This window comes from Haemaphysalis longicornis, unplaced genomic scaffold (genome assembly GCF_048455015.1).
Source record: "Haemaphysalis longicornis isolate Haplotype H1 unplaced genomic scaffold, Haemaphysalis longicornis Haplotype H1 scaffold_9, whole genome shotgun sequence".
Lineage (NCBI taxonomy): Eukaryota > Metazoa > Arthropoda > Arachnida > Ixodida > Ixodidae > Haemaphysalis > Haemaphysalis longicornis.
In genome coordinates, this window is record NW_027526460.1 from 159,504,757 (window position 1) to 159,517,534 (window position 12,778).

Consider the following 12,778-nt stretch of genomic DNA (forward strand, 5'->3'; position numbering starts at 1 on the left):
GGTGGCGTTGCAAACTCTCAACGGTGGCAGACAAAGCGAATCCAAAACAAATTTCGCAATTAGAGCTAGCCGAACTTTCCCAAATTTAGGGGCCTTGTTTTTGTACCGATCATAAAGATATTTTAATAATTTTATGCGGGATGAGTTTGAGTACTCACACATAAGCTATATTGCTAATAATCGGTTCTTCTGAGTCAACGCAAATGCGTTTAATTGTCCGCTCGTCAAACATGGTAGTATCATAAGCACGTTAAGTTGATGGATAATGCATTGTTTATGCTAATTGAGACCACACGTCACGGCTGTTCACACCCACTGCATTTCCGCTTGATCTACGTGCACAATGTGTCAACCCGCCTGAGCACGGCCCATTAAGCGAATGAGCCTGACCAAGAACAGGTTATCGATGTTAGCTAAATTAATATCAAGACTCAGTATTGTTTGATGAGACGAGACCGCATCTGAGAATGGGAGACAGGGTAATAGTGGTCAACAATATCAGTCAACACTCGAAGGACAGTCGGCTCACACTTTTTTGCTCTTCGGCTGCGTTAGGCGCTGCTTAAGCGGTGGACCTCGTCGTCTTGGCACCAATTCCGGATCGCTCCGGCGTCTACGATGGCTTAATGCAAGGGCGGATAGAGCCATAGTTGCAGCCCACCGTAAAACAGCTAGACAGCATGGCAGCTCGGCATAGGAGGCGGAGACCAAGAGCAAACGCAAAGGAAGGCCGAGGGTGTAGGGCCCAGTTGAACCGGAACAGCGTACAGTCGTTGACCGATGACGCCACCAATAATCCATCGTGCACGCTTTCTCAGATGCGGCCTTATCTCGCGAATTCTATACCAGGCGCTTATATTAGTTTATGGAAGACGGACAGCCCGCTTGTTACAATGGCCGTAGATATCGGATGAATTTCCGCTTCCAGTGGGTTCACCAAAAAATGTCTGAAGTTGACCACAAGCATAGTGACCAAGTAGAATGGCGGCACAGGGAGGACACAACTGTGGGCGCTACTAAATTAATCAGAGTAACGCTAATGCATGCTAAGCAAGGCATTTCGTCGAAATTTTTACATAGCCGTAACTAGGAAAATCGACACTTTCATACATCAAAATATCGGGTTTCTTATTAGTGCGGGACGTAAATACATCGGCATCTTCATAACAAAAACAATTATTTTAGTTCAAAACCTACAGGCCTTGTGCCCGTGAATTTTGTAAGCCGTCCGCATAATAAGCCATATAGAGAAGTTAGGGAAATACGTTAGTACGACATCAATAGTGTGACAACTAGGTAACACTTGCAGTTTAGCTTGAAATGTTTTTGGATGCCTTATGACTATTTTCCGCTTGCACATACGACGGCCATTGTGTGCGTCTTATTGTGTACTTTCCTACACTTTTGCAGCTTTGAAGAGATTTTTCAGTTCATGTGAAAGCGTTGTTCTCACAATATGTAATATCAGGGCAGTGTTGGGATATTTTTGGCCCATACTGAGAATATGGCACTCACCGTTATCATTTTGTGCAAATGTCAAGCCGTTGTCACTGTTTTTTTTTTGTTCTTTGGGGTGGAGGTGCTGCAATTAACGTGAAATTTGTCGGCCCATCTTCAAAGAGGGCAATATCACCTCACCCGACAAGCATGTAACCATGCTCAAGTTTTGTCGAATACTTTCGTGGCAAAAACAATTCCGTGTGTGCCTATTCAACAATATAATTTATATCTGCGCTGATTAGGTGCATATTAGTTTGAGAAACCCATAAACAGCCCGGTGAGGCCCATTAAAGCCCCAAAAACATTTTGCGGGAGGTCCTGACATCCCAACAATTTGGCTCGAACCTGTCATAATTTGGTTGGCACTTGTATCAAAAGAGGTGGTACTCTAATCAGATTGTCTGGTTCATAGATAACTAGAGAGTATTGACAAAAGATTGGCTGGTGTTTCGTATATATAGAGTTTCGTTTGGTTAAAGCTGAGGAAGGGAGCTTAGAAATAGTTCGTTAAATTGCCTCACAAAAATATGCTCCAATATAAATATTTGTGCAAGATATCCGCTTTGCTCTGTTAAATTATGTGAAAAATAAACAAAACACGAGTTTTAAGAAAAATAATAACTGCGCAGGTTTAAGCAATACTGCTTTTTAAAGAAGGAATTACGAATGCCTCAAAATTTGACACTTTCGACGTATAACACGTATATTTTGTAATATGGACGCGACACAACAATTTAGAGCCGTCATTTCAAGTAGTTCAATTGCTTTTGTTTAGATGAAACAGATATCGCTGAAGCCGATTTCCTGGTCCCAGCTAACTATTCTGTTTCACGGCAGTTTGTTCTTTTTCTGAAGAAGCAAAATAAAGAACAGGAACGGCAAGGCACGTTGAAAAGGTGACACGTCAATGAAAGAGCAATTTTTTCCCGTTCTCGGATGTTGCCTAGCGCAAACGTCGGAGCATGCACGCGAGACTGAAACAGCGCTAGCCGCAAGGCATCCCATGTGGGCGTAAGATGAACGTACGTACCCGGAAGTAACGCAAGTGGGTGCACTTGGCAGGCAAGCACAACGTACAAAACCGCTCATCTTGAACACCTTGCAGCATGCTGAGGTCGACGTGTTTATTGCCTTTGGCCCATATCCTGGTTTACCACCGAACGTTCATGCTAGCGAAAAAAAAAGAAGAGCGCGGGGTTTCGCCTGCGTCTTCACGTTTGGGAAATGGGGCATCTGCTGCTGCTTTGCGGAAAAACGTTTGTTTGCTATTGTCGCAAGAGCTTTTTTAGCACCAATCACCGCAAGGTTGCGCACCCATCCATTTTTGATTGATTGTAGGGTTTTCCCTTATGAAAATGAACTTTTCCTTTCTGTTTACTTTGTGTCTCCTGCATGTTGACTGTGTGGCCTTTCTTTTGACTTTTCCTTTGTGTTACCTCTAGGACATAAACAGGCTGTGTACTTTTTATAGACTGCCGGATAAACAGCCATGCTGTTTTACCTTTCTATGTACTATGGTAAAGACAAAGTTTAAATTTCTATACGAAGATTTTATTTCGGATGAGAAGTATAAAACTTTAAAAATGACTTGCTTTCTTCTCTTTCTGAGTTCCGCAATGCTATTGCCCATGTGTGTACTCAAGGCAAAATGAAGTCAAAAGACTTTGGCCTGTTTCCCCTGTGTTGCCTCTAGGACAAAGGCTGTAAGATAGAACTTGAATTTGCTAGCTGTCTTAATTCTTCTGTGTGCCGTAATGCTGTTGCTTATGTATGTACTGAAGGCAAAATGAAGTCAAAAGACTGACTTATGTCTTTTGTGTTTCCTCTAGGACACTGGGAGGAAGGATAACTATTTGTTGCCTTACATTCTTTTTCTGAAGATTGTGCTTCCTCAAGTAAACATAAAGTCGAGCATGTAAGCCTTAATTATACTCGAAAGGTTAAGTTTTTTGGCTTGGCTAGAGATGGTAAGAAACAATGCCGATGGTTTGTGGAAATTCTGCAGCACTGTATACATTATTTCGTGCTAGTGAGGTCTGATAAATTCGCAGAATTAATATTACCAACTGGTACGTTTGTATGAAACAGTGGCGTAAGAAGGATACATATTGAACGAGGCTGTTCGAAGTGCCTCGTCCCTCCCATTACGAAAAAAAAAGTGGGAGGGAGAAGAATATACAGACCAGAAAAAGTAAAAAGAACACAAAAAGCCGAATAGAAAACGAAGCAATGAAAACAAAAACAACCTAAAAAGTGGCTTCCGATTGTCCTAGTCTGTGTTTTCCTTCAGGGTCGTTGTAAAATGGCTTATCCTTGCAACTAAATGCTGAGCGGTGTACTGTTTTTTGGGGCAGAGCTTGCGGTAGAAATATATTGCGACAGAAAAAAAAGGGACACAGCCAGACGAGAGCAACAACAATGTCAAAATATAACCTAAGGCAGAAAAACTTTAATTAAAGCACGGTTAAAAAAAAAAAAATCAAAGATCACTCAGCGGGTTTCGAACCTCCGCCCTTTGAATCAGTAGGCGAGTACTTAACCTCCAAGCCACCAAAACAATACACGGTCATGTCGTAAACGAATCGTTGCGTAAACCTAGGTATAAATACTTGAGTTCACATAGTCTTGCTAAGCCTCCATTTGAGTGAATTGTTTGCCTGCGTGGATTTGACGCACGGTGCTTTTGTGTGCGTGCGTGCGTGCGTGCGTGCGTGCGTGCGTGCGTGCGTGCGTGCGTGCGTGCGTGCGTGTGTGTGTGTGTGTGTGTGTGTGTGTGTGTGTGTGTGTGTGTGTGTGTGTGTGTGTGTGTGTGTGTGTGTGTGTGTGTGTGTGTGTGTGTGTGTGTGTGTGTGTGTGTGTGTGTGTGTGTGTGTGTGTGTGTGTGTGTGTGTGTGTGTGTGTGCGTGCGTGCGTGCGTGCGTGTGCGTGTGCGCGTGTGTTTGCGTATGTCTGCGGGGAATAATTTTTTTATCCGGCCGTTCTGTTTGTGAAAAGCCCACAAACAGTGAATGGTGAATGCTTGGACGCTGAACAAAACACAAAACAGTCAATCTAGATGTAGATGACGATGATAATAACTTTGTTTGTTAATCCATTTTTATTCGCTTTTGAGTAGCAACAACTTACGACAACAAAAGACGTTGCGCGCATCAAGAAAATATACTGCAATTATATATATTTTTGCTATTATCAACTTTAACAAAATACTATAATGGCGTCTGCCTAGTTTGCTTCAGGGGTGATGATGAAGGAAGAAAGTAACTGCTAAAACTCTATGACTGCTAGATAGCCAACTGTAGTAATAAGTCTAGTCTAGGCTAGCATATATGCAGTCATTGTTATAGGTGCGCAAGAAAAGACGTGGTTTGTTCGTTGTGCGTGGTTTTGGTGGTTTGTTTTCGATTTGCTGGTGTTACGTGAATTACTACGTGCTCCTCCTGCCGTAATATTACGTGTTAGTGCTCTTGTGCCACCTGAAACATCGTGAGTTCTGGCAAAGCGTCTGTGTCGTCGCCCTACTGCGCTGCTGTAGCAAACGCACATCGAGGTCGCCATTTGACAAAATACCTGACAAGTTGTGCGTGCCTACGTGAATCAAGAGTTTCTACTGCAAGTTCCAGTCTGTCGACGCGACGTGTGAAAAATGCTGCGTGTTCTGCCGTAAGTGATTGTTTATCGTGGTGCATGTTAAAATTTTATTACGCGTTGCCGCAGTGCTGTTTTGTTAAACGTGTTGAGTATATTTCTTGGTGTTCGGGTCGCCGCGCTTCTTTTATTGTAAATTACCGGCTGCGTCGGCGCGGTCATAATGAGCTTCCAGGAGCGGCGGCCAGTATGCTGTGTGAGTGATCGACCCCCTTGCCATTGCCGGCAACGAAAATATTATGCTGACGGCCCAGCGGCCGCCGCTTGACTTGGGTGGATTCGACGCTAAAGCTTGTTGCATGAAAAAAGAAAAAAAGAAAACTGCGTTAATGGTTGTAAAACAAAACGCCCACTCCCCGATTTTTTTTTTTTTTTTTTAGGAGGCAGTTGACCCACAGTATATTTTTTTACAGGACGTAGGCAGCTTAGCATTGTTCTAACGGGTAGTTTTCGTTTACGGGTAAAGAAATGCAAGGAGGCTGCATTACATTTGTAGTTATAATACGTAAGAGTTGCATATACGTTGAATTTTCAACATTTAAGCATTGCTAGCAACTTTATAAGTAGTACCACATGCACAAGGTCTTTAGGCAGTGAACATTTGACCAGATAATTGTTTAGACGTCGCAGCTTGAAAACATGCTGTTCCAGCCTGCATTGCTGGTGCAGTCACAGGACAGCTTTCACTGTTTTAATGCAAGAAATTTTTCCACTTTCCTAAGCTCATCCAGCATCGTCATGATCAGACAGAAATTCTTGTGTGGTGTGACATTATTTGTAGCTGGCTTGCATAAATTGTGTTGACCGTAACATGTTGAGCATGGGTTAAACGTGTTGATTCTTACAAGTATGCATGTGATGGGGATACAATCACGGTGCAAAAAAGATTAAACAGGGCTTGCCACCGTGCTCCTTCGCCATCCTGTTTTTTCGTTTCGTCAGCATTTCAACTTGCCTACCCCTTGGAGGTATTGGCACGCTGAGACGTTCACCATGTGCCTCAGAGAGAATTTTAATGGCGCCATGAAGACAAAATACAAGTTTGTGTTATTCGAAAGATTTCGTGTGGTATGGTGCCCCCAGCACTTGTCCAAATGCAAACGATGCTTTATTCACTGAGAAATTCATTAATTGAAGCTAAAATTTTGGTTTTCCCGCTAAATCGTGCATTTTCAGGGTCTGCAATGACATCACAGGAACCGACCGCTCTGCAGCTGATTGGGAAACCTTCTTTACCGTTAGTTAACCTAGATGGTGCCACCATACCGTGGCAAGCCGCTTTCTGCTTTTGTTTTGTTTTTACCGTATTTAAACGTGGCTTGTTTTTGTTCAGCGAGAAAATAATCGTTTCGTGAAACATAGTGCTCGCTCCACAAATATGGTCACGTAAGACACCGTTGCTTGTGTCAATCAGCCATTTTTGTCCGAGACAACCCCAAAGCCCCGCAGTCCTGTGCAGCTAAACCAAGCATAGTGCGCGCAGTACCAACAGCAGTACGCATCGGTACTTCTATGCTTACGTGTGCTTTCCTAACCTTTACTGTTGGTCCCACCATTCTTACTACTGTAAAAAGAATGTGCCCTAAATTTAAGCGCAAATAGTTCGTTCGGCAGGCTTATAGCCTCTGCCTAATTCGCGTTTGCTGTTGCCGCCCTCCGCTAACTGCAGAGCTGGCTGGTATGACATAGGTTCTGTTGCGAGAAATGAGCTAGTGGGTCGCATGGCCATTTCCTTTGTTCCTAATTTGTAGGTTATTTGAGTGGAGTTTATGTTAAAAATGGTGTCAGCATGATTCTAGCAACGGAATCCTTTGAATGAACCAAACTTGTGTTTTCTCTTCATGGCTCCTTTAAAAGCCGTAACCATGTTTCGCACCCTCTGGACCAGGGAATATGCTTGCACAGTGGAAATCTGGGGCCACAGATTTCTACCACCTAGGGATATTTAATAGGCTTAGTTTAACATTAATTCAGTGTAAGGATGCTTCTGTTCCTTTAAAGTATGGCTGAAAGCCTTGTAAGGATTGTAATGTATGTACAGTGCTCACGGATTGAAACGCGACACTGCAAGCGCGTGGCCTGCGCTACATGCAGCGCCGCCAGTGGACGCCCGTGGAAGCTAGGTGTTGCATTGTGGTATACCACGAGGATGAGAGTGTTTTGACCATAAGCTTGCTGCTTCCGGTTGCCAATAAGCGGGGCAGTGGTTCCCCGCAGCGACAGCGGTGCGCTGTCAGCGACAGCGGCGTCCATGGACGGCGCTGCATGTATTGGCGGCCACACGCTCGCAGTGTTGCGTTTCAATCAGTGAGCACTGTACTTATTTTTTAGCTTGAAAGAACTGAAGGTGCCTTTTTTGCACCTACAAAAAAGAAATTCTGTCATGTCATGTCAGAGCGAGTATTTCACGGCATTATACCGCATATTTACGGCTTGTTTACTACTTGAACTTCCATTTTTTACAGGGCCAGGTGTTTGACATGGAGGATGTACGTTGTGAGCTACCAGAAGAATTGGCTGCCTCCTGTTTCTATCTATCCTGCACGACCTGTAAGTGGAGTTCATTACGGCTGTGAAATGCATGAAAATCTCGATTTTGAAGGCTGAGAGAACATGAAAACATAGAAAACCATTATGGCATTCTTGTGGTACCTTAGTGATATTAAGACATAAGAACATTGCAGAGATGGGGCAAAAAATAAGGAACCGATGAGGGTGAGAAACTTCCTGGTACCTTTCTTATTTTTTTTGTCGCATCAGGGCTGCGTCCTTGCTCCATGAATTAATTAATAACGACTTTGTCACCCTTGTTCACTGTGGTAGTTGCGTGGTACCCACAGACAGTGTGTGGGGATTTTTCTTCTACCGCCTATTACAGATGAACTAGATAAACTATAGATGAACAGATGAACTACAGACTTCTACTCAAAAGTCATATGATGGATTACATTACATGAGTGAAACAATTCCATGCACCCAGAAATAGAATTTAGGTGAATTCACTTCAATGCCCTAGATGCAACTTGTGCCTAGCAGTGAAAAGGGTGTATTGCGTGCCTTTTTTCCACTGTGTTTCATGTAGTGTAATGAGTCTCACTGGCCATCGTAGCCCCCCCCCCCCGAACAGCTATTTACTCTAGCAAATTCAATGATGGTCCTAAGGGTACCCGCCGCGGTGGCTCAGTGGCTAAGGCGTTGCGCTGCTGAGCACGAGGTCGCGGATTCGATTCCCGGCCGCGGCGGCTGCTTTTCTGATGGAGGCGAAAAGCAAAAACGCCCGTGTGTACGAGATTTCGGCGCACGATAAAGATCCCCAGGTGGTCAAAATTAATCCGGAGCCCTCCACTACGGCGCACCTCATCGCCTGCGTTGCGTCGGCGCGTTAAACCCTACAATCAATCAATTGTAGAAGGGTACTCAGCAATTGAAGAAAGAGCTGTGGGGGGTTCTGGTTTGTGTATCAGACTTTGTTTGGAATATTGTTATGTAGCCACGGATAATGCAGGGTTTTTGTAAAAATATAGATTATCGGAGCAAACTTGTGCTCCGCAGTAAACATAAAAAACACAAACCTCGAAGGAGTCAGCAAAGGGACGTGCATGGATGAGCGTTGGCGAATTGGTTGGATGAGCGTTGGCGAAGTGAGGAGCTGCAGGGTTTCTTTTGCACTCATTCATTTAGATCGAGAACATTTTCAATAAAAAACAGGAAAAGCTAGGATAGGGATCGCAAAGCAACACCCTTTCCATATCAAACAGGACTGCTGGTGCAGCATACAAAGGAAAAAGGGGAAAAAGACGGTTCCCTTAAAAAGGACAAGATTGCAGGGTGTGGCCAGGTGCTTGTAACAAAACATTTTGTAAACAAATCAAATGGCGTGGTTGGGGGCAATATTATGATGTTGATAGTAGGAAAAACCTGCATTATTTCCGAACAGTATGAATGCTCTGTGTGCAAACATATGCAAAAATGCTTGTGTTTTTAGCATTTGAGTGCACGTTACAGAGTAGTCGGCTCAAGTTACTGCGGTAGCTTTCCTCATTGCTGGTAAGCATAAACCCTGAAATTAAATTTGCTGTATTCGACCGCTTTAACCCTTTCACTGTCACTGATGTCCTGGTTTGTCTTCGAATTTCTCCTCCACGGTGTCACTGACATACCGGTGCGTTTTCTGTTGTGCGTTGAAAAATTCGTGCCATGGTGCAAAGTTGGCGCACCTGCACTGTTTGTGCTATCTGTCAAATCTTTCTAGTAGCTTGTATTTTCACAAAGTACAGAGCGACCACGCCCAGCTTTCGCTGCTTGGGGGTCACTCCGTGCACTGTACATCTGTTGGGATGAGTGACCACGTGGCACGCGTGCAATGATGGGTGCAAGTGTGCTATCCACCACGTTTTTCTAGGGTTGTTTTTTATTTCTGTTCCTGTGTCTGCTACCCATCGACACAAGGAAATATAAGAAGTGAGGAGCCAACCTAGAGGTTGGTCAGTTCATGGTGATGTACATTTTGCTTTTTGTAAGCAAGCACAGACAAACAAACTAGACAATGCAAGTGCTGTCTCGTAAACGAAATGCACAATAAAACTGCTGCCTTTATAGGTTCCAAAGAACGTGTAGACACAAGCAACTACTCATGATGACGACTGATCAATGCCTGTCTTAGCATGTTCATGCAATTTTATGTTGCCTTCCCTGCCCCCCCCCCCCCCCATCTTGCTTTGTTCCCACTGTGCTGCTGCAATAATCTCATCTCAAATGTTTTTGCGAGGCTGTATAAATGCCCGTCATGAGGAGGCCATGAATCTAAACAGTATGTCATATTTGATGTTCGTAAGCTCATTAGTTAATTTATATGGTCTAAATTTTGTGGCTAATTTTGCAACCTAGAAGTTGTACCTTCTCTTTCAGGATACTTGGTTCAGTTTTGTATGGGAACACTCCTTTATATTTATAAGCATAACCAGCAAATGTTTGAGACGTGTTTGTTTAAACCCCTTCATATGCGATCAATGCGTTTGTCATTTCAGGTTCAAGCGTGGCAGTGGCTATCCCGTCCTGTGAGGGGTAAAGATGAGGCGACACCTGGTGTGGCAGGCGGCAGCAGCACGTATGGATCCAACCTGAATAAAATAGTCAGGTTTGCAAGAGTCGTGTGATTCATGTGATTTTCGTTAGCTTGCTCTTACAGAAACAGCTGCAGCATGAAACAGTGACTGTGGAGCTGGCTGACATTTTCTACATGCAGCTGGCTGTTGGGCGCTGTTATTTGACAGCATGCAAAGGGCACTCAAAAGGTGGAAGCTTGTGGGATACGTAGAGGACGGAAACATAAAGGATTCTTGGAGGACGCAGAAAGTCGGTGGCGAAATTTCAATACAGGGGACACACAAGGGACGAATGCGGTCTGTTGCCTTCAAGACATATAGGGGACACACAAAGGCCGTATGGTGTCTGTGCTGCCTTTGGGAGATAGACTGGACGCATGGAGGACGGAAACACACGGGACACTTGGAGTACGCAGAAAGTCGGTGGCGAAATTCCAACACAGAGGAAACACACAGGACGCACGCAGTCTGTTTCCTTCGGGACGCAGACTGTCTTTTGACTGGACATAGAAATTTTCATAAGGGTTAACGCGCCGACGCAACGCAGGCGATGAGGCGCGCCGTAGTGGAGGTCTCCGGAATAATTATGACCACCTGGGGATGTTTAACGTGCGCCGAAATCTTGTACACACGGGCGTGTTGTGCTTTTAGCCTCCATCAGAAACCCGCGACCTCGTGCTCAGTAGCGCAACGCCTTAGCCACTGAGCCACCGCGGCGGGTCCCTTCCATTTTTCGAGGAACGCGTAGCCTGGAAAGGTTTTGGAAAGTTCTTTGTGTTCGAATAAAAGAAAATGCGTCTACCGATACCGAAGATAATATCCAGGAAGTAGGAGTGTGACGGACATCCTCCCCTTTGATTCCTATGAGAAAAGAGGACGCGTATAATGAGCGTTTTCAGCAAATAAAAAGCTAAACCTATAAAAAATTAAACCTATAGAGCGTATTCACATACATACAGGCAACCATGCGTGCGCCGCCATATCTGTGGCCAAGCGTCTGTTGCTAGGCGACGTTGTGCGCACGGCCCGCAGATCAGGCCCTCCTCTTCTCCTCCGTGCCTTCATGGCGGCCAGGCAGGTCGCGGTCCGCGATATGAGCTTGTGTTTTCGTGCAAGGCGTGTGCGAGTAGCTTGATAGTCTGTTGCACCGCGATAGCGTTGATTACGCGAAAATTCATGGTTCCGCTCATGAGTGTGACAACCTTATCTGCAATTCAACCCCAGCCTCTGCGCACACCTTGGCGCACACCTACGAGCGAGTGCGAGTCGGTCGGGGCGCAAAGGTTGCATCGTTAGCGCATTGGTCGTTTGTCAGCATGAACTGCATCATTTCCAAACTGATGCCCACTGAACGCAAAGTAATAACTCGACGCTAAGTACTGTTGAGTACAGTGCGATCTACCTATCGCCAGACGCGTATCAAGTCGCCGCCGCAGATCAGCTGATGGCCAGCCGCCGCGCTCCAATGTCACAGGTGAGTTGTTTTGCTGAATGTGAAACATTTAGCGCACGAGAAACCCAGTGCCAATGTGTCGCCCGTGCCATCTTGAGGGAAGCCGTTTTTAGGGCTGCTTTTTTGATAATAACTCGAACATAAGCAGCAAGTGTTTTCTTCTTGTTTTTTCTCGTGCGGTGATTGGATCGCATGCATCGATCAATTTACTTCTGTCAATCTCAGCGCAGGGCATGAAGCCCTGTGTTTCGATTGTCCTTGGGTGGAGTGAGGAAACCGGCGAGCATCAGTTAAAGGTCAAAACCTCGGGTACTTCTATCCTGCGCACTTTTGAGGCCGATATATCTTTTGAAGAAATTGCTGTTCGATCACGCCGGCAGGAAACGAACGTCGTCTCAAGCTGTTGTTTTGCGCCAGCAGCGCTTAGCGAAACTTACTATTATGTGTTTTTAGGGGCAGCAGAACTGCCATTTCAGTCTCCGTACAAAACTTGTAGCTCCTGCTTGGTTTAGAAAAACTAATTGTGCACATAATGGAAGTAATTGTGCCTTTCTGCTTCACCCCGAACTTTAGCCCGTTTTTTTCCTTTCTCTTTCATTGCAGGCGTATGCAGCTGCTAGAAAAGAAATACGGCGCCCTCACAGAGCTGGTGTGCGTCCTGCGGGGCAAGCCTCAAGAGTGCCGTTTTTTGCGGCATCCGTGAGCAGCAGCAGGTTTAAATACAGTGATGGTAATTAGCACACTTCGAAACTGATCTACAGAAATATTCAGAAATAAATAGCGAGGTCGACTGGTGCCTTTTTATGTGCATTTAGGTGCCTTTCCAGCTACTGCTATTTGAATTTACAATGAGTGTGGAAAATGGAAAAAAAAAAAAAAAAAAAGAAACACATTTTGGTCATGCTCTTCATGTGCTAGAATATAAAAAAAAAACATTTTAGTCATACTCTTCATGTGCTAGAATATTTTTTGCAAGACGTGGTTTCTGGCCAGGAAATGATAACTCATGGCTATCGCCTTCATTTTGGCTAATTCAACTGTTATGAAATGGTGATCTGTACAGTGAGCACAAGGA

The 12,778-nt window shown here is 44.6% G+C and overlaps 1 long non-coding RNA gene across 1 annotated transcript; it reads left to right on the plus strand.

Annotated features, from left to right (window-relative positions):
* Positions 1–4,691: 4,691 nt before the first annotated feature.
* LOC144152034 (uncharacterized) lies at positions 4,692–10,292 on the plus strand. The gene is made up of 3 exons (XR_013319034.1): positions 4,692–5,160; positions 7,611–7,695; positions 10,173–10,292. It is a non-coding gene; the product is annotated as an uncharacterized LOC144152034 (long non-coding RNA).
* Positions 10,293–12,778: the final 2,486 nt, after the last annotated feature.